This window comes from Macaca nemestrina, chromosome 7 (assembly GCF_043159975.1).
Source record: "Macaca nemestrina isolate mMacNem1 chromosome 7, mMacNem.hap1, whole genome shotgun sequence".
NCBI classification, from domain to species: Eukaryota; Metazoa; Chordata; class Mammalia; order Primates; family Cercopithecidae; genus Macaca; species Macaca nemestrina.
The window spans coordinates 53,371,469-53,398,723 of record NC_092131.1 but is presented as its reverse complement, the minus strand read 5'-3'; the positions used below and the strand labels follow the sequence as shown (position 1 = coordinate 53,398,723).

The window sequence follows — 27,255 nt, the reverse complement described above, 5'->3', positions numbered from 1 at the left end:
AACCATCTGCTTTTCTGGAGGTCCATTTGCCCCAGCATAAAGTTTTGTCACAAAGTCACTTCAGTGTGCAAAGAGAAAGGTTCCCCTAATACTGAGGAGTATCCCCTTGTGGGGAGCAGGAGTCCAGGGAGCTTTGAGTTTCCAGAACAGGAGGATGAGAGGTCACGAAAGACTGGAGGCAGACTTTCTTGATGCTACCAGTGGTGAAGAATCCAGTTATCACAACTCATTTTCCAGCTTGACTGACTTTGACATTTGCTGTGCTCTGGATGGAAGGACTGGAGAAGACATCAACTTGAAAGTTTAAAAAAAAAAAAAAAAAAGAGAGAGAGAGAGACTGTTTAGAATCTGATTATGTCTTTTAACAGCAGTCCCCTTGAACCACATTGATACAGCTATTTTACAAAGTGAGATCCATGCATAATTTTCCACCACCAACTTTGGATGGCTTCCATTAGACTTGGTATCCAAGCATATATCCCTGCAGTCCTGTCAGCCACAGAATTGTTTGCCTGTTAACATCTGAATTTCTGTGTGTAATCATTGAGAGCTCAGGGAAGCCAGTTAATCATACACTATTCAGGCATCTTTTTAGTTCTCTGGAGGGTATTTCCACCTATGGACTTGATCAGCAAAGTCCTGTTTCATGAATGGTGTGAACATAACAGAGTGACAGGCACTGCAGACTTTGAGTTCTTGACCTCGGGCAAATCACTTGTTTTTTCCAAGCCTCAATTTCCTTATCTGTCAAACAAGATCATAATGTAGCTTTAAGAATTTTGGAAGTGCTTTATAAATAGAAAAGTGTGATTCAAATGTCATCTTTTGGTCCACATGCATTTTTATATCTAGGACAATGATATAACTTTACTTACCTTGACCTATTAGATTAAAATAATGTAGAACAAAAATTCTTTTTCATACCTATATTTTAGATATATAATGTGGATTCTATAGATTTCTTTGATGCCTTTTTATTCCCAAAGAGTTCGAAGCTGTGCCTCTAGTGCACCTGCTGTATTTATAAGTCTGTGACTGGTTAGTCAGGTGGTTAGAACAGAGGGCTAATTAGCTAGATGAAAGCTAGCCCCTAAAGTAGACCATTGAGGAATCTGCTATTCCAGAGTCTCCTATTCTGTGAAGATAGTTCCCGTCCTAGTTAATGCCAGCATTTGGATCTGTGGTCTATGCATTAACCTCCATCCTTATTGAACCTTCTAGTGTGGGTTATGGATTCCTTCTTTGTGCATGCAAATTGGCTTTGTGACTATTCCACAGTCACAGATCACACCCAGGGATTCAACCAACTATTCCCAGATGTCTGATGTTGGTTGCAAAAAGGTTAGTGAGAAGGTGTGGATGACTTGCCCCAAACCCATCGCCACTACTAGAGAAACACCTCTACATGGTCTGAAGCACCTCTGTTGTGAAGACAGCCCTTTACATTAATAATTGTTTACCAGGTGCTGCATGTTTATCCTCTGAGAGAGCAGAACTTACAGGTGTGTAGGCTAGGTAACAGGAATATATGCTTGAAAGCAGTGCTTTATCCACTATCTGGAAAAACAAAAAACACATGTTGAGCAGGTATTGAGATTGGCAGCTTCCATTCACACAAAGAAGAGCCAAGAGCGAGGGGCTGGGAGCCAGAGAAGGTGATCAGATTTGGCAGATAGAAGTGACTCTCGGACACAAGGACACTCAGGGCCTTTTTACAGCAGCTACATGTGGGAGCTCTCACCTGACGTTCTTCAAACATGTCTCTCTCTGGAAGGGGTTTTCATCACTGAGTTACAGATGGAAAACTCTAGCATGGTTAAGTTAGGTGACCTAGTCAGCCCAGAGATCAATGGCAGATTGAAATAACACCTGTGGATATTTTGCTCCATTTAGATGAGACTTGAAGGGATAGAGGTCCACAAGGAGCTGAGATTGAGGCTGTGCCTTTCTCTTGTTTCGCACGAAAGAGCGTATGATTATTGTACTTATTGGCAAAGACTCCTACTGGATGAGATGCTTCTTTTTTTTTTTTTCTTTTTTTTTTTTTTTTTCCTGAGATGGAGTCTTGCTTTGCTGCCCAGGCTGGAGTGCAGTGACACGATCTCAGCTCACTGCAACCTCCACCTCCTAAGTTCAAGCAATTCTCATGCCTCAGCCTCCCAAGTAACTGGGACTACGGGTGCATGCCCCCACACCTGGGTAACTTTTGTATGTTTTTTTTTGTTTTGTTTTGTTTTTGTTTTAGTAGAGACAGAGTTTCACCATGTTGACCAGGCTGTTCTTGAACTCCTGACCTCAAGTGATCTACTTGCCTCGGCCTCCCAAAGTGCTGGGATTACTGCATGAGCCACTGCACCTGACCTGGGTGGGACACTTATTGATGTCTTACATCCCTCACCAGGGAGGGTCCTTGTGGCCACCTTTGGCTCCCTCAGCACAGGGTGTGGGGCTGCTGTGGCGCTGCGAATCCTACATGGTCTGCACACCCCACGTTGTCCCCCAGAGAGGTCTTGGGCATCAAAGGGGATGCCCTGGGAAGTTCTGCCAGGGTTTCCTGTGCTGCTGGGCCGCTCCCTGCACTGGGCAGTAAACCAAAGGTCACAGACTCTGCAGACGCACAGCCTTTGTTGCACAGTGGAAGTCCCAGACCACAGGGGTCCAAGTTAATTAATCACACTGGGGAAACTACTCCATTGAAGTTGGACGTAGCAGGATGAGAGAGAAGTGACTGAAACTGATTAAGAATGGGCTTCACTGAAGAGCTAAGCTGCCTCAAATCCTTCATGGAAGTTGACAGGATGTAAATAATAAATTATAAATAAACAAAATGTAAGCGCTAAATAAAGGTCCTTTAAATATACCATCCCTCACAGATGCAAATGTTTCAAGGTGGAATTAGCCAACTTGTGCTTGACATTGAGAGTGGATCCAGCCTCAGATACTTTTCATCCAAATATTTTTATCCAAGCCCTGTAGAGTAGCAATAGTGAGTAAAATGATAGACTGCGGTCTGAAGTACTGAACCAAGGCAACTAGGCTGATTTTTCAACCTAGCCTGAACTTGAGGGATTAAAGTTTTTGGTCAAAAGATCTTAGACACAATGTGAACCTTCACACCACATGAGGCATGAGTTCCATCAGGTAAGCATACATTCTGCCTCATAGTTTTTCTCTGCTTAGCTTGACTACTTTTTTTTTTTCCTGTCCTATTTATAGCATTATTACTGAACCTTAGGAGGGGATTTATCCAATAGTCAATGAGACAAAAACTTAGCAGACAAAATTACTCTTCCAATCCCTAGAAAGGCATCAGGTTAGAGACTGTTAGGTCTCACGTGGTCATTCTTTCCCCTACAGTATTGGAATAGATCATTAGCTGTTTCTTTGGTTGAACCTAGGGGAGGTACTGTGGGAGCTCACTTAATCCATCTGCCAGTTAACCTGTTCTCTCTCTCCCCTGTGAATGAACGCGCCAACCTCTATCTATGGCAGTCAGTTAGTGGGCTGCTCTCCAGTGAGCCATCCCACCCATTCCATCAGCTCAACTGGGGGACTGGTGAGAGCATGTGCTCCCAAACCTATGTATGCTAGTTGTACTTATTCTAAGCCATGTAGCTAAGTTTAAGTATTTAAACAGATTAAATATGTGTGTGAAAAGGAGAGCTGTCTCGAAAATTACATCGTTGCCTTGAAAAGACTTGTTAATGATGAATTTGCTAAAAAATAAATTGAGGCCAAATTAAATACAAACAAGACAACTCTAAAAGATTAAGGAGAAAGTAAAAAATCTAGGCAGATTCTGTGGTTAGATGGCTTTTCAGTTGCCTTTGGTTGTTTGTTTGTTTGTTTGTTTTTTAATCTTCTTTAAAGAAAGAGAACCTGAAAATCATAGCAAATTTCCTGGTTTATACAGGAAAGATAATTGGGAATTCCAGACAGTGGACCCATCTTCAAAGATAAGGCATGGCCCCTATACCTCTACCAAGTTTGAGATGGGTATACACTCATAGTTTGGATTAAAGGATGTCTTTTGTAGTGGCAGCAACCGGCTGTGTTGTATAAAGTATACCTGTCTAGTGAGCATATAAAGATGCTGTCACTCAACAGGTTACCAGAGAACTGAGCCAGGCTGAGGAGAGCACAGACACACATCGCCCTCGACATGCTCATGGGGGACACAGACCAATTGAGGGAAACTGGGCAGAACCATCTTTATACTTTCTCACAAATGTACTTCCTCCCTCTCTCCCCGCTTCCTTCTCTTCTTCCTCTCCCCCACGCCCCCCTTCTTCTCTCTCCTTCTTACTCCCTAAACAATGTAGTTGAGTTCAAAGAACTTAATGCTCCTATGATATGGCTCTGAAATAAACAGGGAGAAACCATTTGGAGTTGACCAACAGTATATTTCAAAGTACTTCTTCCATGAAAGATCTGATCTTTGGCTTTAAAAGGTTTTGAATATGTTTAATTATGTGAATCCAACACACACACACACACACACACACACGCTCTCTCTTTCTCTCACACACTCACACTTCTTAAAATAATAAGCTTTAATTTTTTGAAGTGTGACTTAACATTAGATAGTTCAGGAAAATACTTATTTCTCCTAAAGTGAGATCAGGTTGTAGTGAAACAAATCTTATTTGAAGTGTCCTAAAATACAGTGTGTTTTAGGTTGTTCTCTGTTCTCTTTGATCCAAAAACATTTTGGAAAGACCTTCCTCTGTCGTGTCTAGATTCTATAGCGGAGCACAAACAACTGCAGGAAAAAATGTGAGCGTGCCTGTAGATACTGGAACATGTTAACAGAGGTATTTGAGAACCCTCAGGAAGAATAATATTTTACAGTGAGGTGATTGTTATCTTTAACAATAAAAGCCATATGAATGTGCTATAATTTAGGCTAACACAGAATGCTTAAAATCATAAAACAGGTATGATCATTGGATTCCTAGTCACCCAGGGAATGCAGATCCCAAAGATAAGTATGCTGGAACATGAACTTCGTGGGAAAACAGGAATCCACCCACCTCCAATAAATAAGAGACTGTCCTTCATTTCAGTTATAGCTCTTCAGAGTTTAATTTGGATAGATGTGAGGTGTTTTATTCTAGAGCATAAACTAGATGCTTCTCTCAAGTTAATGGGGAACAACTGATGGCTGCCGGATTAACTGGAAAAGAAATGTTCCTCTCTGCAGTTCTGGACAATACCACAATTTAAATGGCATTTTACCTGAGTGGACTTTTAAGAAGGATAGATTTGTCTTTTGCCTGTCAGGGCACAGATCCAAATTCAGAGCTGCTGGTGGGAAAGATGGATGGCCACAGAGATCTCCAGGTAGAATTGGTTGGATTTCCTCAATCCTCATTAATTCCTGATTGATAGTCATCCATTTCCATCTTCCCTAACCATCCCTAATGAACCCTGATTTCTGAGGATTTTCTGGGTCTAGAATAACCAAGATGTGCTGACTAAACTCAGAACAGATAAAATAACTACCTGCCTGATGTTTCAGGCCTTTGGAAGAAAAGGGCTTGTCTCAACCTGAAACCCCATTTTCCTTACATTTAGCAATACAGTCATAGATTTTCTGTTCTGATAATAAGGAGACACAAATGGGCAGGATGTGAACCCCAAAGCTCAGGGAGAGTGTTTAAGAGACAAATTGCTTCTACGTTGTTCAGGTAAAACCTAGTAAAAGAGAGACTTTTTGGTTCTTAGATTGTCTGGCAAGAGACTCTAAGCCATCCTTGACCAAGCAAGAGTGACAGTTAGGGGGTCACCCCAGCTATGGGAATGAGGCATAAGAAGAAGCTCATGATTGTGGGGAAACCCCAGAAGTGTTCTGGGCCACTGAGGTGAAGAGAGGGCCCCAAGATCACTGGAAGGAGGGACCCACAGGAAGTACTGGATATAGCAAAGCTCCATGGATTTAAAACAATGCCTGTGTGGGCGTCTTGATTAGTGGCTTGATATTCCTCATTTATTTCCATATTAGGGCAGCCTTAGTGACATACAGTTGTCCCTCCATATACGCCAGGGTATTGGCTCTGGGACCCCCTGGATACCCATATCCATACACACTGAAGTCCCTTAGTTGACCCTGCAGAACCCACCTATAGGAAAAGTCGGCCCTCCATCTGTATGGATTTCACATCCTGCAAACACGGTATTTTCAATCTGTGTTTGATTGAATAAATCCGAGTATAAGTGGCCCCGCGCATTTCAAACCCTTGTTCAAGAGTCAACTGTAATTGTTTTTGCTTATCCTGGCCATTCTGCTGCTAACCAATTTATATTATTATTTTGATTATAATTGTATTAGCTCCCATTCTGAGCCAGATGCCATCAGCTTTTAAATAGCATGTATTGTCAGAGACACTTAACTAAGAAGACAAATCATTCCCATTTAGGATGGGAATTTTTGTGCAATTGACAGGGAGCATTAACCCTTTGATTACCATAAGCCTATAGACACATAGGTACCCCCAATGTTGGAGGAATGGCACAAGCTACCAGACCAAACACTGTCAAATCACGGGAGCTTAAGACCCTAGAAGAAAGTGCCCAGGAGATGGACTCTTAGTTTTAAGAAAAGTTAAATAAGTGTAACATTTTTGATGGTCCTTTTCTTCACTTGAGCAGAATGACAATATTTTACTAGTCTACCAAGAGATAAATCGAGATTTAAACCAACTCCTCACCTTGTGTGCAAGGCCTAACCTCAGTAGTTATTAAAAATAAATGGGATTTAAATAGATGTAGAAGCACCTATTTAATTTTTAATTTCACGCTCTTGTATTTTGCAGAGCAATTTTAGGTCAGCTTGTGAGTTGAGGGCTGGTTGAGGGGAAAACGGCCCTAAGAGACAGCTGGGAGGGGAACAGGTTTTCAAGTGCAAGACAAAGTCCTCAGCTCAGGGTTCAGCTGTTACCAACTCTGCAAGTGACCTTAGCTCAATGTCCTTATCTTGAAAATGGAAATGATAATGCTTACTGTGTCTTTATGAGATGTGACAGTATCTATGATTGGTGGCTTTGAGCTGAAAGTTTGAGGGTGGAACTTCTCTTTTCTTCCGCAGGGGTCTCCGTGTTTGTAGGTCAAAGTTCCAGGTACAGGGAAGGCATTGGTTTTGCTCTCTCCTGTGTCTGTGCCTTTGTTATACATGATGACCAGGACAGTCAGCCACAGTGTCCAGTTACCCTGGGTCATCTCATTGAAGAGCCAAGGAGAGGCAAATGTCATTCCTTCACATCCTGCTATTTACCTGGGATCACCAGCCCTCTCTGTTGTCTTCTCCCTGTCACCCAGGGCCAGTGACTTGGGGGGATGGCTCTTTGGAACCCCTCTCTCTCTTGCTGTCACGTGTGATTTGTTTCACCAGTAACTCAGGTGAATGGTAATTTTTCAATCACAGCTTGTCTCACACCCATTACTTTATTTTCTGGGTCTTGCTTACTGAGTCTTTACCATGCACCACGCATTCATGCTTAGCCTTTGCTTATGTTGTCTTCTTTTTAAATGGAGAGAACTGTGGACAAGAGAGGTTATGTGAGTGCCCCAGACTGGACAGCTGTTCAGTAGTGGGCCCGCCTGCCTTGGGAGCCCTGAGGGCTCTGCCCTCACCCTCTGTTTCTCATGCCTTCCTGGCGCAGTTGTCTTCCAACTGTTCTCTCCACCCCGGCCCTCCCTCAGGCTGCCACCAGATGCATCTCCACACACTGCCATTCTGATCAGATTTCCACCTCAAAAACTGCCCATTGTTTTACAACTTACCAGCCTTCTACAAGTTGACCTTGTGGGTTTTTGTCGCTCCTGCTTTCCCAAAACCAGTTCTCAGATACAGCCCCATGTTCTGTGGCCTCGTTCCTACATACAACTTGTGCCTTTGCACAGTATCTTTCCTTCACTTGAAACAGCCTCTCTTCACCTCCGTCTTCCAATCTCCAAGCCATCCTCGAGGGCCGAGCACAAATTCTGGGTCTCTGATGCCTTCCAGGACTGGCCCAACTTGAAATGGTTTCTCTCCTCTTGGAGTTTAGGGGCGGTTGTCATAGAATCACTCCGATGGCATGGTATGTGAGGCCTGGCAGTGAATTCATTTTCTATTTGTCTAGATCCTCTAAAAGGATCTTGGAGTTTCCAGGTGAGAAAGCCACAGAGGGGTTAATGACAGTATTGGGACCAGCATCCAGTGTCCCCAAATGCCAGACTGGTGATTTTCTTCTACTGTAGCTTTCTATCTCTGTCCTTACTTGGAGGGCAAGGACTGCATCCTGCCTGTATTTATTTGTATTAGCTAGTGGATACTCAATAAACATTTGTAGAAACCAAGGAAAAGAAAGAAGATAGGAAGGAAAAAAAAATACTAGTTAAATACCTATGTGGCACTTATTGTTTTAATTTAATCCTCCTCCTGGTTTTCTCCCTATAACATCCTTATGAGATAGATACTATTCTCATCATCTCCATTTTACAGGTGAGGAGACTGAGGCAAGAGAGGTTCAGTAACTTGCCCAAAGTCACAAAGCTGGTGAGTGACACAGTCAGGTGTGAAGCCAGGGAGTCTGACTCCTGAGTCCGTGCTCTTCTCTCTCCACCATATCACGCTGCAGGGTCAAGAAGGAATGACAGACAGGAACTCTGAAATGTTCACAAAGAAGGTTGAACCTCCAATCAGTGCCGGAGGCCATAGAGCAGAGGACATTTAGGTTAGGCTACCATGCTTTATCTTTAATTTAAATTGAGGAGAAATACCACCGTTAAGCCATCCGTGGGAGAAGGAGGTGCAGCCGCAGGGCTGTGGAGTCAGTGGCTACAGCCTGGATCATCATGAAGCTCTCTGAACACTTGACCCACATTTTCTCCCTTACATCCTACTCATTAGAGGAGACATAACTAAGGTACTATTCAGTGGTTCACATGCCCCAGCCTGGAGCCCATTAGAAAAGGGGAGGCTGCTGCTGTCCTCCTTGGAGGCTCTCCTTGAGCACCTGCTTTCCACGGAATGCTCAGGAAACAAAAAAGTCACAGGGCTGAAATGTGTACCGAATGTGTCAAGTTTGGCTGAAACAAGCTGATAAAGAATATTTAAGGACAGCTTTATTTTTAGAAGTACCACTTCTTTCTTTCTTTCTTCCTTTTCTTTTCTTTATTTTTTTGAAGAGAGAGAGAGACAGGATCGCACTCTGTTGCCCAGGCTGGCTGGAGTGCAGTGGTCCGATCATCGCTCACTGCAGTTCATGCCTGAACTCCTAGGCTCAAGCAGTCCTCCCGCCTCAGCTTCCCAAGTTGCTAGGAGTACAGGCATGCACCACTATGCCTGGCTAGCACTCCTTTCTTTAGTCCACTGATAGTGTTGGTTTTTAACTAGGCCCCCACTAGGTATTGCTGTTTCTGCTTATAATTAGCACCTCTTTTCTCTTACACGCGGTAGAGTCTGTCTTAAACATATTGTGAGCTTCAGAGCATGTTAAAGAAAGTTGTCTATCGCTTAGTAGCATGGAAAGATGACGTTGCCAGCATGCAAGGGACGCTTTGCACCAAGAATCCCGAAGTGAATCGAATAATATTCCAGATTCGATGAATCAGAGCTGAATCATGTTTAAGTGTGTGCTGCATTTTGAGGGATTCCCTTCTGTACCCACACCACCACCCCGCCCCCCGCCACCACCACCCAGGGTGAAAAGCACTGCTTTTCCTGTGTGAAGAAAAAACGTTTACACCCAGACCAGTAAAATGTTTTTGTGACCACGTTGTGAACGCACTGAGGGTTTGTTGTGGCCCGACTAAGACAACTTTATAGATTAATGAAGAGTGATGTATCCTTTCTTCTGAACAGAACATTTAGTTCTCACTCTGCCTGTCTGACTCCAAGCAAGTCTGTCTGGCCCCATCCCTCATTCCCCGCCCCCATCTGCACCACCCTCTTGTAAATCTCTTGGTACATTTTTGTGATTGTCGTCCAGTCTGTTCCTAGTCATTAAGGACTCTCTGAGCTTTGTGAAAGTAGGTTACCGTTCATCTGGTTTCTTGGAAGAAATGTGCATGTGTAAGGGTAGCTTTTCACATAAAAGACCAAAACCACAGAAAATCCAGGAAGCCAAGAATGAATGGACCCAGGTGACTTGCCTTTCTTAACTCCTACAGAAAGCTAAGCTCCTTCAGGGTTAAGAAAGGCATTGCTGTGTAGAGGACGGAGCCAGACCAAGCCTGGGGGAGGCGGAACTGGGTTCAAGCCTCAGCGTTATGTTTTACCAGCTTTTGACTTTAACGAAATGACTTAACCTTTCTGAATCACAATTCCTATCTGTAAAATAAGGATAATAAAGCCTAACTTGCAGGCTTATTGAAAGAATTACAAATGTAGGATATGAAGTGCCTAGCACATGGTATGTGATTGATGGTAGCTGTTGTTATTGCTGCAATTGTTGTCTTCATATCATTGTTACCACCTCCACAAGTAGCTCTTGTATGTGGGAGGAACAGAGGAGAACTTGACTGCTGTTGCCTCCCATGCTCATAAGACATAGCTTTCACCTTCAAGACTACCTGCTTTCCTTACCAAGAGCAGCTAAAATTCCTCCTAAAACAACAAAAGTAAATATAAACATTGCACCCACATAGAGATGAACACAAAGGAGGAAGTGTTCCTCACTCCAGCAGGAGATCCCTTAGCTGAGTGAATTCTTTTTCCCCTCCTTCCACCCACAAATATTGACAAGCACCCACCGAGCATGTGCAGAGCTCAGGCGTGGCTGAGGGGACCCAAGTTGAATCAGACATGGATTCTGTCTTCAAGAAACTTACCATCTGCCAGGAAAGATGAAAAATGAAAGATACGTATGGCAAAAGTTAGGCAGAAAATGGTTAGACTGTAAGAGAGAGATCACTGAAGGGCTCTGGAACTTGGAAGGAAAAATTAATTTTAGCTGGAGTTAGGACATGGGAGTTTTATGGAAGAGGCAGCTCAGCCCAGCAGCATCACTGTTAGGGACACAGATTCTGGGGTTTGAACCTTGGCTTTACTACTTATTTGTCCTGGCTTCTTGAGCCAGCTAGGTCCCATCTCCATTCTTCTGCTTCCTCATCTTTAAAATTTGGTTAATAATAGTACCTAGGGTTGTTGTAAGGATTAAGTGAGATATGGAAAGTGCTTAGAACAGCACCTAGTGAGTGCAATGGGAGTGGTGGTTAAATGAGTTTGTTAAAGGACAGGTATAGATTTGCCTTTCAAGAAGAGGAGGGCAATGTTTGCCCAGGAGGAAGCACAGCCAAGGAAGAGGCTGGGCTGAGTGAGGCACAGGGTTAGAGAAGGTGAGAGGTACAGAGGGCAGCATGGGACAAGAGTGTGGCCGGTCTTGAGTGTCAGGCCTCGAATCTTGGACTTTACTGAACACATGGAATGAACTCAGTCTTCTAGAATGCTGTAGTCGGTGTGTGTGAAGCCTGAATCTGAACCTGTCTCAGAGCAGGTTTCTACATCTCAGTGCCAGTGAATGTGGCAATGAACCAGTTGCCAGCAGGCATGAAATCAAAGCTTGGATTATCAGGGCTCAAAGCATAGGCCTGAATTGACACCTCAGGGAAGAGGTGTGACAGGGCCCTAGCAGGAAGCTGAACTTTGGGGCAAGAGAAGGGGATGTGCTGCAGAGGCATCGGAGTGGGGGCAGGAATGGGGAGTAGCGTTATGGGGAGATGGAGAGATGAGGAGAAGGAAAAAGTCACACCATTACCCCCATCTACTGCTTCCTTTTCTGATTATAGTTTTTTTTTTCTTCAGGGTATAGTCAGCTGTTCTGTTTTGGAATTTGTTTTTGTTTTTAATTTAAATTTATTTTTTTAGAGATGGGGTCTTGCCATGTTGCCCAGCCTGGCCCGGAACTCCTAGGTTCAAGCAATTCAGCGTTTGGAGTAGCTGACACTACAGGCGTATGCCACCACATCCAGCTGTTTTTTTTTTTTGGTGTTTTTTTTTTTTCCTTTTAATTTTTTTTCGATCCCTGTGATGCCTGTCAGTCACTTAAATGCAGTCATCTTTACTCTTCCTAAGCGCAGAGGGTGTATGAGGGTGGAGGGAAGGTGGGATGATTAAAACCAACCGTGGGAGACTATTTTCAGTCATCTGCAGACGTCTCACTTTGTCATGATGTGGAATCTGTCACTCTCTGCCTCCTCTTCTACCCATCTATAGCTGGAATTCTGTAGGACTTCAGAAAGGGCTGACCAAGGTTCACAGGTCCCCTGAGAGGGTGCCCTGTCATCCTGGGACTTGTTTTCCAAAGTAAAAATTGGAGGATTTGAACACTAGGTTTGATCTGCTTTTCATTTTAGGTACATAAAGGTTATGATGAATTTCTGTAAAATCTAACTTATTAGACAAGAAGAGTATTATTTTTTAAGGGTTATAAGGATGTAGGGCAATTTCTAAGGCCACATGTAAGTCATTTAAAATTCTTTTTGGAACAAGGCAGCGCATAAATAAGTCTGTATATGTACTAAATCAAGATCAATTACCATAAAACGTCTGTCTGTAACATGGGAACAATGAATGATGAAGTGCAACTATAAAGTAATTTGTTGCTCTGAAACCAGCTATGCATCTTCCCACGAAGTGGCTAAGAGCGAAATATCACCGTATTAAGTTAGGAGAGTGATCTTCTGCCCAAGCTACATTTTGCCAGCATTAGAGGCTCACCGGAAGAGATCTTGAATGATCTCCAGAGAGGTACCTGGGGCCCTTTCTCAAAGGTTACCTTGCAGGCTTGGAAGGTAGACAAGCCTATCTGTAAATGATGGGAAGTATTTGCTGATTTGGGCTTTAAAGGGATTTGTTTTCATATTCCTCCTGTGGCTCTCTTCCAGAACACTGTATTCCATGCTTGGAAACAATTCTTTATCCATCATATCCTTGCTGAAGAGTAAAGTTTGCCCCACAGCTGTCTGACAGCGAAGTCACCCCAATTTCAATGGGAGCAGCACATGTTTGTCCAGAGGCATAATTTGGCTCTTTCACACTCAGACCTAAAGGGCCTGTTTAATATATTATGTAAGAAAGAATGAGATCATATAAATAGTCCTGGCTCCTACCTTGCACCAAAAGTCATCCTTATTTGGTGCTTCCAAAGTTAGAAAACAATACAGGCAATAAAAACATTCTCAGGATCACAAATAAATAATGGCTGCCTTGTACTCAACCATGGGTTTTGTGACGGCAGCGTCAGCATAGCGGGCTGCCTGCTGCTTTTAGCACTGGAAATTTGGACTGGTTTCATTTAACCTCTCAGCTGCTTAGAAGGAACACTCTGGAAGTCCAGTGAATTCTCACCTGCTATCAGGATGCCCAGGCATCACTGGGACAAAGCTGTACACCGAGGCCCTTGGGTCCTGTGGGCAGGGGTGGGAGGGCTCTGCAGCCCTTAGGAGGGAGCAGCAGCCCAGCCCCAGCAGACCGTCCACAGAGCCTTAGGCAGCTGAATCTAAGGAGAGGTAGCCTAGCACTTCTCCCAGTCATCTTATTGGCTGAGCTGAAGGGAGATCAAATTTCGGTCTTCTGTCTGTGTAAACAGTAATGGCCATCGGTCTTAAACTTCAGACCTCAGCTCATGGATCTGGTTTGGTTTATTTTTGAGAGCTGAGCTCTGGAGGCCACTCTTCCCTACTTTCTGAAGCGTTTGATGCCTCTATCTGAGCATGGAACCTGCTCTGAGTCATCAGATGCCACGCTTGGGGCACATACAATTAAGTCGGGGGAGAGATGAAAATTCATTCACTTCTCTCCTCTGGGACCTAATTCCATTTTAGCATTCCGCTTGAATCCAACAAGGAATGCCAAAATATTAAAGTGTGGCGTTCTCATTCTTTTCTCTGGAAAGAACTGTTTATGCAAAGGAGGCCTAGGTCCCTGCAGAGTCGGCAAGAAGCCTGGCAAGAGGTTTGTCTCATTTAAGAAGTAAATATATTCAGTGGCAGCAGAGATACTGCCAAGTAAGTTTATTCCATTTTTAGGGAGAGAAGGGCAGGAGTGTTGCTGCTCCTTTAAGTTGCTTTTTGCTTTTACATTTTTTGCATGAGGTTCTTTAAAAAAGTAAGACTGTAAAAGCAGCTTGTTCAAAACTTGACCTCTTCAGCTGCTCAATAATTTGTGAAACAAAAGAGAAAGGCAATAGATAATTGATTCTGTTCTCTAAAGGCCCTTCTGACACTGAGTAGTTACTGGTGTGGTTTCTACCGTGCAGGTGTTTAGTCTCTGCCAGCAGGAGGACACAGATGGTGTCTACCTTTCTGCAGGTGTCTTTAAATGTCAAAGACATGAGAAGAGAATCTATTGACATTCTTATCATTGTGACAATATAGTAGATCCCTTAGCATTACCTATGCCCTAAATGATACTCAAATAAGTGGGTTAGGGGAAGATTTTATTTTATTTTTGAGACAGGGTCTCACTCTGTCACCCAGGCTGTAGTGCAGTGCCGTGATCACGGCTCACTGCAGCCTCAACCTCCCAGGAATCAAGTGATCCTCCCACCTCAGCCTCTTGAGTTCTGGGACTATTAGGCCCGTGCCATGATGCCCAGCGAATTTTGAAATTTATTTTTTGTAGAGATGAGGTCTCACTGTGTTGGCCAGGCTGCTTTCGAACTCCCAGGTTCAAGCGATCATCCCACCTCAGCCTCCCAAAATCCTGGGATTACAGATGTGAGCCACTGTGGCTGGCCCAGTAGGGAGAGATTTTTTTTAAAAAGGCAGAAGGCCAGGCCTCGTGCCTGTAATCCCAGCACTTTGGGAGGCTGAGGCAGGTGGATCACCTGAGGTCAGGAGTTCGAGACCAGCTTGGCCAACTTGGTGGAACCCCGTCTCTACTAAAAATACAAAAATTAGTCGGGTGTGGTGGCAGGCACCTATAATCCCAGCTACTCAGGAGGCTGAGGCAGGAGAATTGCTTGAACCCAGAAGGTAGAGGTTGCAGTGAGCTGAGATTGCGCCATTGCACTCTATCCTGGGCAACAAGAGCGAAACTCCGTCTCAAAAAAAAAAAAAGGCAGAGAATCCCCTGCCGTGGAGAGCAGCTTATTTGATGACCAACAAGTCACAGAATCTTTGAAATTTTTGCTTGAGAGTCAAACTTTAAACTTATTCCTTAGCCATGCTTTAGGTCTGACTAAGCAATAGTTATAAGAACATGAGAACCAATGTTTCAGCAGTGGAGAGCTTCAAAGTCTTTAATTTGTTACTAAATGTGAGATTTAGGAACTGTGTGATTTCATTGAAATGATTGCTTCTGGTGGAATTCAATAGAGTTGTCATATCAAATTAAGTTTTATCAAATTTCACCAGATAGGGATATTCACCAGCCTGGATATCAACACGGTATGTGCTTACCACATTTTTGAAAGTGAGGCGAGAGTCACCCTGCAGTACAAATGAGATTGCCTTAATTGGCCTGTTTTAATACTCTGTGGTTATGGTGACATCAGAGCTCCCGCGAACAAGTGAGTAGTTTGTTAGGAAGATCTCATGGTAGAGAATCCTTGCTCGTGAGGTTTGGAAAACTCAGTTCTTCAGTCAGTGTCTTGCACAGGCATAAACCTTAGCCTAAATATAGAAGGCTAAAAAAGAATCCTTCCATGGGAGGGCTCCCTTAAATTAGCTCAGTTAATCTATTCATCTGTGTGTGCTGACTCGTGCCTAAACATTAGAGGCCAAATCCAAAAAAAGAAAAAGCAAGGCCGCAGCTCGATACTAGGAAAGATGGAGAGCAACTGAGTATGATCCTGAACAACTGAGTATTCAGGAGCCCCTGAATACCACGGCAGCTCCATGTTAGATCTGAGATATACTGGCTCCTGACAGTCACCCTAGGTACTTCGCCTCTCATTTTGGTATTAAAAGTGCCTTTGGCATATTCAGATATCTCCATTTTTCATGGTTGCATTCAGTTTTCAAATGTTGTATGGTATTGGTTTCAAACAAGATCAGAAGTTCTAAAAAGATGTTAACCATTTGATGCTTTTAGTACTTTTCTTTTTTTTTTTTTTTTTTTTTTTGAGACAGAGTCTTGCTGTATCGCCCAGGCTGGAGCGCAGTGGCACAATCTTGCTTGGCTCACTGTAACCTCCGCCTCCCAAGTTCAAGCGATTCTCCTGCCTCAGTCTCCCAAGTAGCTGGGGCTACAGGCATGAGCCACCACACCCAGCTAATTGTTTTTGTATTTCTAGTAGAGACAGGGTTTCACCATGTTGGCCAGGCTGGTCTCAAACTCCTGACCTCAGATGATCCGCCTGCCTCAGCCTCCCAGAGTGCTGGGATTACAGGCGTGAACCACTGTGCCTAGCCTGCTTTTAGTACTTTCAATCTTTCCCCCTTGCCAGGAAATTGCTAGCCTTCTAATATTGCTGATTTCTTTATTTAGTAGGTGGTCCAGGATGACACTGCTTTAGGCCTTCATCTCGTAAACACAGTAAGCAATTCTCGAGAACATGTAGGGTTAAAGAGATTTGGACTCCAATTTCCAAAACCGAAATGGCAGCAGGGAACATGACAGGATGCAGAAGAGATCCCCGCAGTCTGGAGCCTTGCATTATGCATTTTGCTTCCCACTGAAGCCAGAGATCCATTTTTATAGTCAGGTTTGTTGTTCCTGTTGAAACACGGCACATGCTCTGCCTGAATTCTGGCCATGTGTTTCCCTCGTTTCGTTATCTAACTTGTTATCTCCTAACTTCCCATTTCTCTATGAAAGTCAGGTGCTGTAAGACACCCAAAGAAGAAAATCAGAAAAGGAGAAGGTGTTTGGAAGTGGTTCAGAGGTAGTGTTCTGTGTGTTAAGGGGGCTGTGGAACTGTCCTTGAAAAGCTATTTTTGATCCTAGCAGTTTTACTACACTTTGTAATGTTTGGGCAACCAAATTGGTCATGGTGTTAGAATCCTTATAATTGGATGGATCTATGTTATTTTGCTATCTTCAGAGAAATGAATTCTATGAATATTTCTATTTTAAAAGAACAAAACAACAGCAAAAAACAATCCCTATTACCCTAACTCCTCCACGGACATAGTATTCTAATGTGGTTTATTCCTGAAACTGACTCATTCAGCTTTTCTCCTGGAAGTTGTCAGAATGTACGCCTGGTTAATGGAGAAAATCAGTGCACTGCCCAGGCTGCACAATGCCATGACTCATTCCTGACATTTCAGAGGCTTTGTAATGGAAATCGTAGTTCCAAGCTACAGTTCTTACCAAGTGGATATGTGAATGTTAATGAAACAAAGCTAAAGTCTCCGAGGATCCTACAGAACTCTCACCATAGATGCGGTGTTTGCTTGATGAAACAAAGATTTTTGTGGGGCAGATTGTTCCTCTCCATAACCCACACATGCTCGAATAGCGCAATATTGTTTTAATTAGCCTTATAAAGCATAGTAAAATATTTGGCTTTGAAGAAAGAGGAAAATTCTCTCCTATGTTGGAATTGTTTTGTTAAAAGGGCATTTTTGTCTGTTGAATTAGTCTTTTGGGGTTTACACTGGTATCTGAATCCTTTCTAAATAGCTTCTAATGTTCTTCAGCAATTTGCATTCATTCTTTCTGTCTATCAATCGTAAAGGAAAAGAAATATCTTTCTTTCCCAACACTAGGTTCATGGCTGAGGCTCCTACAACAAAAGACAGATTTTAACAAGAGAAAAGCATACAAATTAATTTAAATATAAGTTTTGCATGACATGGGACACTTCAGAAAAGAAGACCCAAAGAAACAGAGAAATCTGCATATTTTTATGCTTAGGTTTGATAAAGAATGCACAGTTGTGCAGAAGTATGATTGGGGGACAAAAGGATGTGATCTAATGGTAATAAACTGAGGGGAACTTAGCAAGGCCTGTTTGTTCAGATTCTTCTTGGCATCTCTGTGTCTTTAAAAATAAGGATGTTCCTTTCCTCCAGGTATAGGGAGGGTACCTCTAGAATGAAGGTTTTAGGACCTGCCTCAGGGGAGAAGGGAGGAGAGTTTAAAAATGACCTTCCTAATTCTGCTGTTTTCTCCAATACCAGTGTGTCGTATTTTGGGTAATCACCATTTATCATTGCGTGTGTGTGTGTGCGTGTGTAGGTCAGGTGGGGAGGGATGTGGAATATATGATCTTTAGGGAAAACATGGATAATTGAAACCCTGCTTCATCGCAGCCTTTTATGCTACCTTCTTCTGGACTCACTCTTGTCTCCAAACTTCATTCAAATGCCATTCCTCTTTCTCTGTGCTGTGTAAGGTTTAAAAATAGTAAATAGCCAAGAGATAGACAGCAGGGAGAAGTGGGGGAAACAAGGAAGACAGACAGTTCGAACACTTATGTTTTATTGACTCGGATTTGGATTTTTGTGTATGACAGACTGGTAGGACTTTGGGGAAACTTGCAGATACGCTGGGGTTTTTTTTCTATCATTTTTTGGAGATTGGAGCAGGAGGTCAAATATTTAAAGTTGTTTTGGGTGATTCTAATGTGTCTACAATGCATTGGACCAGGAGTATTCTGGAGCTGCTATAAAGCAGACATTTAGAAGCAAGAGAAGAGCATGAGCCGTGTCCCTTATCACTTAGCCACTTGATTCTGATCCTGGCTTCTCTAACAATAGCTCCTTGCTATGTGCTCTTAAAACACAAGTGCTAATATTATGAGAAATGAATTATATGAAAAACAGTTTAGTCTTTTCTAAAAATGCTGAAAATACCAATCTGCAACCAAGAACGTGTAAGCACCTTCTCCCCTTTCCAGATGATGCGGGATGCCAGGCAAAGACCAAATTTCCGTGGCTACCCTGACACCTGCATGGGAGTGAAGGCCTTACCTTATAGGAGTGAAGGTCTTTAAACAAGGGCATCTAAAGTGAATGTCTCTTGTTGTACCAGTGCTAAGTCTTTAGATGCACAAACTGTTGTTTTCCGTGTCATTCTTTGGAAGTGGCGGGTGATGGAAGAGCATTATGTGTATTTTTTAATATGAGGAAACTGAGGCATAAGAGATTACATTCCCAGAGCTAAAGCCTAGTGCTTGTATCCCCGAGGTCCTGTCTGTAGTTGAGAAACAACTCTGAACTGACCCCTTTTGCATTCCTGGTCTCTGCACAGTAACCCTTCCCTCTGCTCATCAAATCCATTTCAGAATGTGTATACAGTAATACTTCTGTTTGAAAGTCTTCAAGATTTGACAAGAGGATTCTGTCTGGGCCTAAGATAGGACATGATGGGATAGTGACTTTGAGGATTTGGAAGCAATATGATTGTGGGACAGGTGTGTGCATCAAGAAAAGATGGAGCATGTGTGCTCACAGTCCTACTGGGTCTCCACTCCCTCATCTTCAGATCATGGGTGGCTCATGCCCCATTCCCCCCACCATTTATTCCCTTGTTGTGTCTGTTGGAAAAATCTCCCTGGCTTGCCTGAGGTCACTACATTTTTCTTTATACAGAAATCTTTTCTTAGGTTTCATGTAGTTGTAGACTAAGAACTATACAAGTGAAAATTAACAGTATTGGTTTTAATACAACTGCCAGATTTTCTATTTGAAAAAAGTCACTGCTCAGAAAATAAAAATTATTAAAACAATCCATGGTGAATTGGGCCTTAATTGCCACTCATCTTTTAACGCATCTGCAGCGGAGTTGCTTCTTGTCAATGTGGTGTAATTTTCAGGTCTGCTACTGAAAAACAGATTGCGTACGTTTCTGGACTGTGAATAGATGATGTTTACGGTTGCAATATGGGTATTGGGACTGTTGTTTTCCTGTGTCATTACTTTTTGATATGTTTGTTTTAAGGGAAAATTAATGAAATTTAAGTTACTTAAGTTTGGCCATATTTGTTAAATATCCTTTTCTGAGAAATTGAAAAGTGACTATTAGTTGAAACAAGATCAAGAAACTTCCAGCATATTTCAGCACATTCCTCAGTTTATAATGTTAAGGTTTTAAGAAAGCTTAAAGTAACCAGCATCACTGGTGGTTAATAAAGCAGTTTATATTTTTACTTTATTTTCTTCAGAAGCTTGTTGCCATGTAGAGTAAAAGAAACCTCATGTTGTTAATCTTTTCAGAGGACACTGCCAGTAAGAGTGTTGTTATTGTTAGATAATCATAATGGTATGTTCTGGAGTCTCTTCTCCCCTCACCCGACACACCCAATTCACTCCCACCCTGCCAGCGGAGCCAGAGAGAGAAGAATAAAGCAGTATCTTATTTGCTTTCAGAATTTGATTCTGTATTGCTTTGGAGACATGCTGGGATTTGCTCTGAAACTATTATTAAATTTCTAATGTCCGTCAAGGTTTAGATTCCTTTGTAAGAGAACCAAGAACATAAGGGAAACTGTCAGGCTTCGCTGTGCAAACCTTTCTTCCAGCAAGCATCAGCTCAGCCTCAGCAGTGAGCCGACGGGGGACCAGCTGTTGGGCTGGGAACCAGGAGTTAGGCTACAGAAAGGCCTCCCCCAGGCCCCCTAACCTCCCAACCACCATGTGTCACTTAACCACGAGGAACCTCAATTTCCTCACCACAGTCCCACTTGTCTTGCATTTGAGATGTGATAATGTTTAGAAAGAGATTTTGCCACCTTTTAAAAAAAGTACTCCACAGATGATAGATACTAATAAATCAGATGTGAAAGCAGAGATTAAGTAGGTAAATGTGATTGTGTATGTATGCATTGATCATTATGCTCATGAGACACTGATTATTTTACTTTATTTTTCTTTTTGGAGATGGGGACTCACTCTGTCACCCAGACTGGAGTATAGTAGTGTGATCATGGCTCATAGCAGCCTTGAACTCCCTGACTCGAGCAATTCTCGCACCTTAGCCTCCTGAGTAACTGGGACTACAGGCACGCACTACTATGCCTAGCTAATTTTAAAAAATTTTCTGTAGAGATGCAGTCTCCCTATGTTACCCAGGCTGGTCTCAAACTCCTGGGCTTAAGTGATCCTCCCACTTTGGCCTCCTAAAGTACTGGGATTACAGGTGTGAGCCACCAAGCCCTGCCTTTTAGAAAACTTTTTAATTTTAATTAGTTTTTTGATAGAGCCCCAAATGAAAAATATGCAGGGAGATGAATTTAGCAGGGCTTAAGTTTCAACACAATAAGAGTTGGAACGCTCCCAAAAGATAAGCAGTGTAAGTAAGCAGTGACAGACCACTGCTCCGGAGGATGGAAAGATTTATGACTGCTGCAATATCCCACTTTAGGAGGAAACACAGAGCCATTGAAGACAGACCACAAAATAATTACGCTATCCTAACATGCAGTACCTGGGTCCAGGACTGGCCTTACAGACAGAGTGTAAGGATGAATATTGTGAACATGTGCCTGAAGTAGGTATTTCATTAAAGTAGTGTGTGATTCAGAAATCTCTGGATGAAGAAGCAGCCCTGTTCTTATCCCATAATGTTTGGGTTGTGGCCTTTAATGTTTGGGATTGTGGGGAGTCTGCTGTGTGCATGGAAGAATCTTGAGGTATGAGTTTATAGGGGAAGAGTCCATACGTCACATTCCCCTGAATCAAAAAGCAACAGAAGTAGCCAGAACTTGCTCAGTTCCATGTCGGCCTCCCGTCTCTACTGTTTCATTCCATTTTCACTCCTCTGAGACCTTTCTGTCTTCCCTGAACCATGCCTATGTAGGAGGCAGTCACAGAATAATAAGGTTTCCCTGTGGCCATTGAACACTGGTACCAATGGTAGCCACGTGACAAGCACACCACCCCATCTGGGTCCCAAACTCTCAACCAGTGCCCCTCTTTGCACACATCCCATTGAAGGCTCATTTTGTGAATCTGATATTTCCCAGTTCCTGATAACCCCATTGATAATAATGGTTGCTAATCCTTGTCCATACCATATTTGAAGCATTTACTTATGCATACCTCAGCTTGTTCCAAAAAATATTTAAGAGGGGAGTTTCTGAGCACATAATCAAGTCTCCAAGGTGTTCTGCTCTGGATCTGCACTCTGACTATGGCTGTGTCCTCAAAACAGTAAAAAGATAATGCCATGGAAGACAAACATGTACCAAATTGAAGCATAAAAGGAAATAGAGGCCAAATTCCTACACTATCGACATAGGCCAGTCCTGTTTTTCAGGCATTCAGTGAGTGACTTATGCAATGCTGTATGTAATAGGCCTGCTGAAAGAAAGGAAATGAATGAACAAGGATAAACACTGATTTTGGTGTTGCTGGTACCTGAATAACCAACCCTGTGTTCCCCCCAGCCAGCATATTGTTCTCTCCCATTGCTGGCTGCCGTGCAGTGCTTCCGTCACGTGCTGCCGGAGGGGGCCCTCCCTGGAAAGCTGTGTGCCCCAAGGGTGCCCTGCCTGGTTCTTGAGGGACAGAGTGTGTACTGGCACTCTGGGCTTCGTGGGCTCGGGCTCCATTATGTACAAGTCTGCAGGATACCAAGGGAGGGCCATCATCTCGCAGTTGTCTCCCTTCCAGGTACCCCTGAAGGGGATGAAATAAGGGGTGGCATTGGATCTCAGGATGATCCTTGTAGGGATGGCTGAAAATGCAGATGCAAGTGATTGTGAGACAGGATAGTGTCTGAGCCACAGGACCATGCCAAGGTTAGTGAGAGTCATGAAGACTCTCGTGTCTGTCTCAGAAGACCCAAGTGGTTGGCAGTGATGCCTGGAGCCCAAGTCAGTCACATAGGATTTCTAAGATCATGACTAAAAGGGCTAGTTCCAAGAAGGGTTGAGGAAAAATGCTGGTCATGAGATCAGGAGTCCAGAATGACTTTTTTCTATCAGATCTCTAACCATCCATTCATGGAGAATCACTCCTGAGCTTGATGTATCCCTACATCAGAACCTCCACACACACAAACTCATCCCCTTACTGGCAGAGCCCTGAGTATACTCCTCTGTCTCCGTAGTTTGGATCAGAAAATGTCGATTCCTTCCTGAGGACCGCCTGTCTCATGAAGGAGCAGAAGGTGGCACAGGAGTCTTTTTAAAAGGATTTTAAAGTGATCGTTTGAACCATAAAGAAACCAAGTTTTTATTCTTCAAGGCAAAAGGCTTTTTCAAGCCAGGTGATGAAAGTCTAAATTGCTCTACACAGAAGAACAGGAGGCGTGTCTCCAGATAGATCCAGGTGGGCACAGTCTTAGTGAGGGGTGAATATATGAGATCATCCGTATGGGATCCCAGAAGCCAAAAGACTCACATGAAAGGGAGTTTTCAAACTCCATCATTTCAAGCTCCCAGCAAAATATTGCCATAGAAAAGAGTTTTCCAAAGTCAATCCATTACTGGCTCAGATATTAATAGAAAATCAGGAGTCAAGAAAAGGAAGAAGGTAGGGATTTTAAAGTCAGGCCTGGTTTTAATTTATTTGTGGTTATTCTAACTAGTAAGTGAAACATACTCCCCGTCTGGTGCCCTGTCCCAGGCATAAACTGCTCACCCATCAGAAAGGAATTAATTTTTTTCAAGGGTGCTACCTTAAAGCCATTAGTTTAGCAAATTAACTGATATTCCTAGAAAAGCTCCATGCTTATGCCAATAAATATTTACTGAGCTAGTGACACCTCTAACAGCACCCCCAAAACGCTGGGCCACTTCAAAGGGGGAGCAGCTTACTTTCAGGAAATGGATTACTCACTTGTGGAATGAGACCAACACCCAGGCTACTCAGTTTCAACACACTTTAAAATGCAAAAGGGAACTTTCCTGCCTCAAGCTTTCAAACCTTTTCCAGATGGACCGAGGGAGGCGGGTGAGCCCATTGTGGTACCCAACAGGCCTGGCTTAGGCTGGGGCTGCACACATCTAGCTGCGCCTCCCATCCCTGCCCTGCACACCATACCATGAAGGGAGTTACAGACTTGTGGTGGGTTGCTGATAAGAGGCATCCCTGAGGGCCTGCCCTGTTTCCATTGGCCAGATGCCCCCAAGAAACGGGAAATCTACGGAAAGGGCGTAGTGTGCTCAGCTGGCTGCCGCCCCCTCCCCCAGATGCTGTCGCTAGTTTCACTTCTCAGCTGCAGCTGCCCACAGCTGTCTGGGGATGGAGCAGCAGCTGGGTAGTAGGGTGGTGGCATGCTTTTTATTCTTCTAGAGCGGGCAGGCAGCAGGCCTGCTCTGTGCTGCGTTTGACTTGGGGGTTAAGCCAGGTGCCTCAGGGCAGGACCTGGAAGGAGAAACTGAGCTCAGTCCACCATTCAGTTCTGGGTATCAGGTTTTCAAAGAGGCGTTAAGTGTAGCAGAGGAGGATGGCCATGAAGCTGCAGGGGGCTGGAAATCATACCACCTAAAGATTATTAGAAAAAACTGGGGACTGTTAGCCTGAAAAAGATTTAGGTGAATGGCTATCTTCCCCTAAAGGGAAAGTAGATTTATCTTCTTGTATTTTTTTATCATAGTAAAATATATATAACATGAAATCTGCCATTTTAATCATTTTTAAATATACAGTCCTGTGGCATTAATTACATTCACAATGTTGTGTGACCATCACAGCTATCCATTTCTAGAACTTTATCATCATCCCAAACAGAAACTCTGTTCCCATGAAATAATAACTCCCCATTCTTCCTGCCCCCTCAGCTCCTGGCAGCCACCATTCTGCTTTCTGACTACTCAAGGGACCTCATATAAGTGGAATCATACAGCATTTGTCCTTTTTTGTCTAGCTTAATTAACTTAGCACAGTGTCCTTGTGGTCCATCTATGTTATAGCATGTGCTGAAACTTCCTTCCTTGTTGAGGCTGAAGAGAGTTCCATTGGATGTATATTCCACATGTTGTTGACCTATTAATCTGCTGATGGACGTTTGGGTTGTTTCCACCTTATGACTTCTGAATAACGCTACTGTGAACATGGGTATGCTAGTACTTGTTCATAGATTTTTTTCTTTGTGGTTTCAGAAAAACTGATCTTAGCCAAATGGTTAGAAGTTGCAGAGAAGCTGATTGTGGCTTCAGTAACCCCAGCTCTCTTCAGTGGTGGAAAGGCTCCCCATGGTTGGGAGTGGTGTGTGGTGAGAACACTTACCACCAGAACAGAGAGAACCAGAAAATCTCTGAGGTCCCTTCCATCTCCAGAATTCTATGATTTTCAGGCAGATTAAGGTATGCATCCGAAGGGTAACATCTGGAGAAAAAGGAAGTGGTGTCAGATCAGCTTCAGTTTCCTGAGGGAGACAGGAGGGAAGTGGGATGGTAAATTATCTACCAGTCAGGAGAGGTTACTTGCTAAACTATCTCTGGCCTGGACTTGAGATCAGAAACTGATGCTGTTGTGAAGCTCATACAAAGGTCCTGTGTCGTCTCAGGGAGATCTTTTCAGAGCTCCAGTGAAAGCTTTCTTGTACTCTAGCTTCCTGGTGGGTAGGGTGGTGAGTCCAGATTTCTCAGCACAACTCCCTCATGTCTGCCTAGAAAGAAGGGATGCCTTTAGGGGACCCGAGCCCTGTCTCCATGCAGATTACTCTGAATGCAGGTGAGGAGGTAGGTAAAGATGGGGAGTGCTGGGTTGGGAAGTTTCAGGAGTGAATGTCAGCTGAGGTGGGGATGCCCTGGCTTCCAACACAATTAGCTTCATTCTGCTACAGTTGGGGGTTTTCTTATCATTAGTCGGGAAGGCCTAGCCAGAGAATTCCAGTATTCCAGAGCAAGTTTAATTGTGGGTGATTTCATTCTGCCCTTTTTATGTTGAAGCCAGGGCCTTGCGTCATATAACAGTGAATTCAGGGAGATTTTTATTTGCATGTGAATCATAGCTTTTCCAGCTGAATGTCACTTACTTGGAATTTTTGTCTGATTTTGTTTTTGTTTTTGTCTCTTGGTGTTTTTCCATCGGGCTCTTTGGCTAACCAGAAAAAAAAAAAAAAAAAGAGGAAGGGCTCAATCTGACTGAAACAGGGTTTGAGTTGGCAACTCAAAAGGAGAGTATTATGAATGTGAAAAAAAGAAAACGGATGCTTTATTTTGCTTTGAGGGAAGGACCGAAGCCAAGTCCAATTGAGAGCTCTAATTTGGGAATAGTGTTATTACAGGTCATTGGGAGTTGGTTACGTGCTAAATTGGGAGGCCAGTCACATGAGGAGGCAGCAGAGGCAGATCACATGGGGGATGGTTGGGGCCCTTTTACAATGAAATTTTGTTTTATTTACTACACAGTTGAAATGTACTTATGTCATTTTGAGAAACCAAGTCAACTTATTGGCTGGGAGTTGCTCCCTGCCCGACCCATCAGTTGTTTGATAAATGAGCCAGTTCTTCCCATCTTTGTGCTTTCCAGGGCTTGATTTTGGCAGTGGGATCTGTGCAATGATTCATGGAGCTGACCCGGTGATAGGGGTTATACATCTGCCCTTCACCTGACTGACCCCAAGGGGCTTGCTCTCTTCTCCAAAGGCTCTACCCATTTTAGACCTCAGTGATGATCTTTGTTTTTTAGATTATCTTCCATTTTCTCAGCACTGTTCCTCTTAATGTCATCTTGCAAAATAAGAACGAGAAAAGATGGATCCTGCCCCTCCATGGGCAGTTATGAACCAAGTATTTCTTCTTACCCCAAAACTGCAGACTTTGGATGTTTGGGGCATCTTGGGGAGGACCGGGAAGGGTGGTGTGTGGTCAGCTGCTGATTTTCCTTGAAGAATCAAAGTTGGCCTTCTCGGTGTCCACAGCCTTGATGAGTTAGCTGTGTTTGAAATAAAAAACAAACAAAAAAAGAATATCTAGAATTCAGTTAATTCATTCCCAGTGCAAACAAGTTGTGCTCATGCTCCTAAATGGGGTATGTTACTAAGCCGGTGACACAGAGCATCTGGGCCGGCACTGCTTGTGATCGAGGTTAGGAATAGAAGGTGTATGGAAACTTTCTATAAAAGGCAGCCAGGTCCCCTGGACAAGGGGTCAGGAAGCTCCAGCACTCTTCACGGTGGCACCAGGGCATTACTGCGTGATTTGGGACAAGTTTCTCTGTGCCTTGGTGTCCCCTAAGTGCCATATTGATTTGGGGGATCGGAAAGGTAAGGACCTCAAGAAATGTTTGAGATGTAAGATGTTAAATGTTTGAGATGTGAGATGTAAGATAACTGAAGGGAGTGTGATGTCACAGGAGCTCAAATCAGGGCCACGTGTCCCCGAACGGGGCTGGGCTGCTGTCCCTTCTCAGGCATCGCCCTCTGTAGCTGATGCCTCTGACATCACAATGCCCAGCCAGACACTCAATAATGATGAGCTGTGC

The 27,255-nt window shown here is 43.4% G+C and overlaps 1 protein-coding gene and 1 long non-coding RNA gene across 6 annotated transcripts in view; one reads left to right on the top strand and one right to left on the bottom strand.

Annotated features, from left to right (window-relative positions):
• The window catches only part of LOC105481794 (sterile alpha motif domain containing 4A), a 224,917-nt gene that overhangs the window by 96,151 nt on the left and 101,511 nt on the right, over window positions 1-27,255 (top strand). The gene's annotated exons all lie outside the window — the stretch shown is intronic.
• LOC105481793 (uncharacterized) lies at window positions 156-27,176 on the bottom strand. Its single transcript, XR_003018063.2, has 4 exons — window positions 27,046-27,176; window positions 26,576-26,706; window positions 25,054-25,152; window positions 156-294 (listed from the first exon to the last, which is right to left on the bottom strand). It is a non-coding gene; the product is annotated as an uncharacterized lncRNA (long non-coding RNA).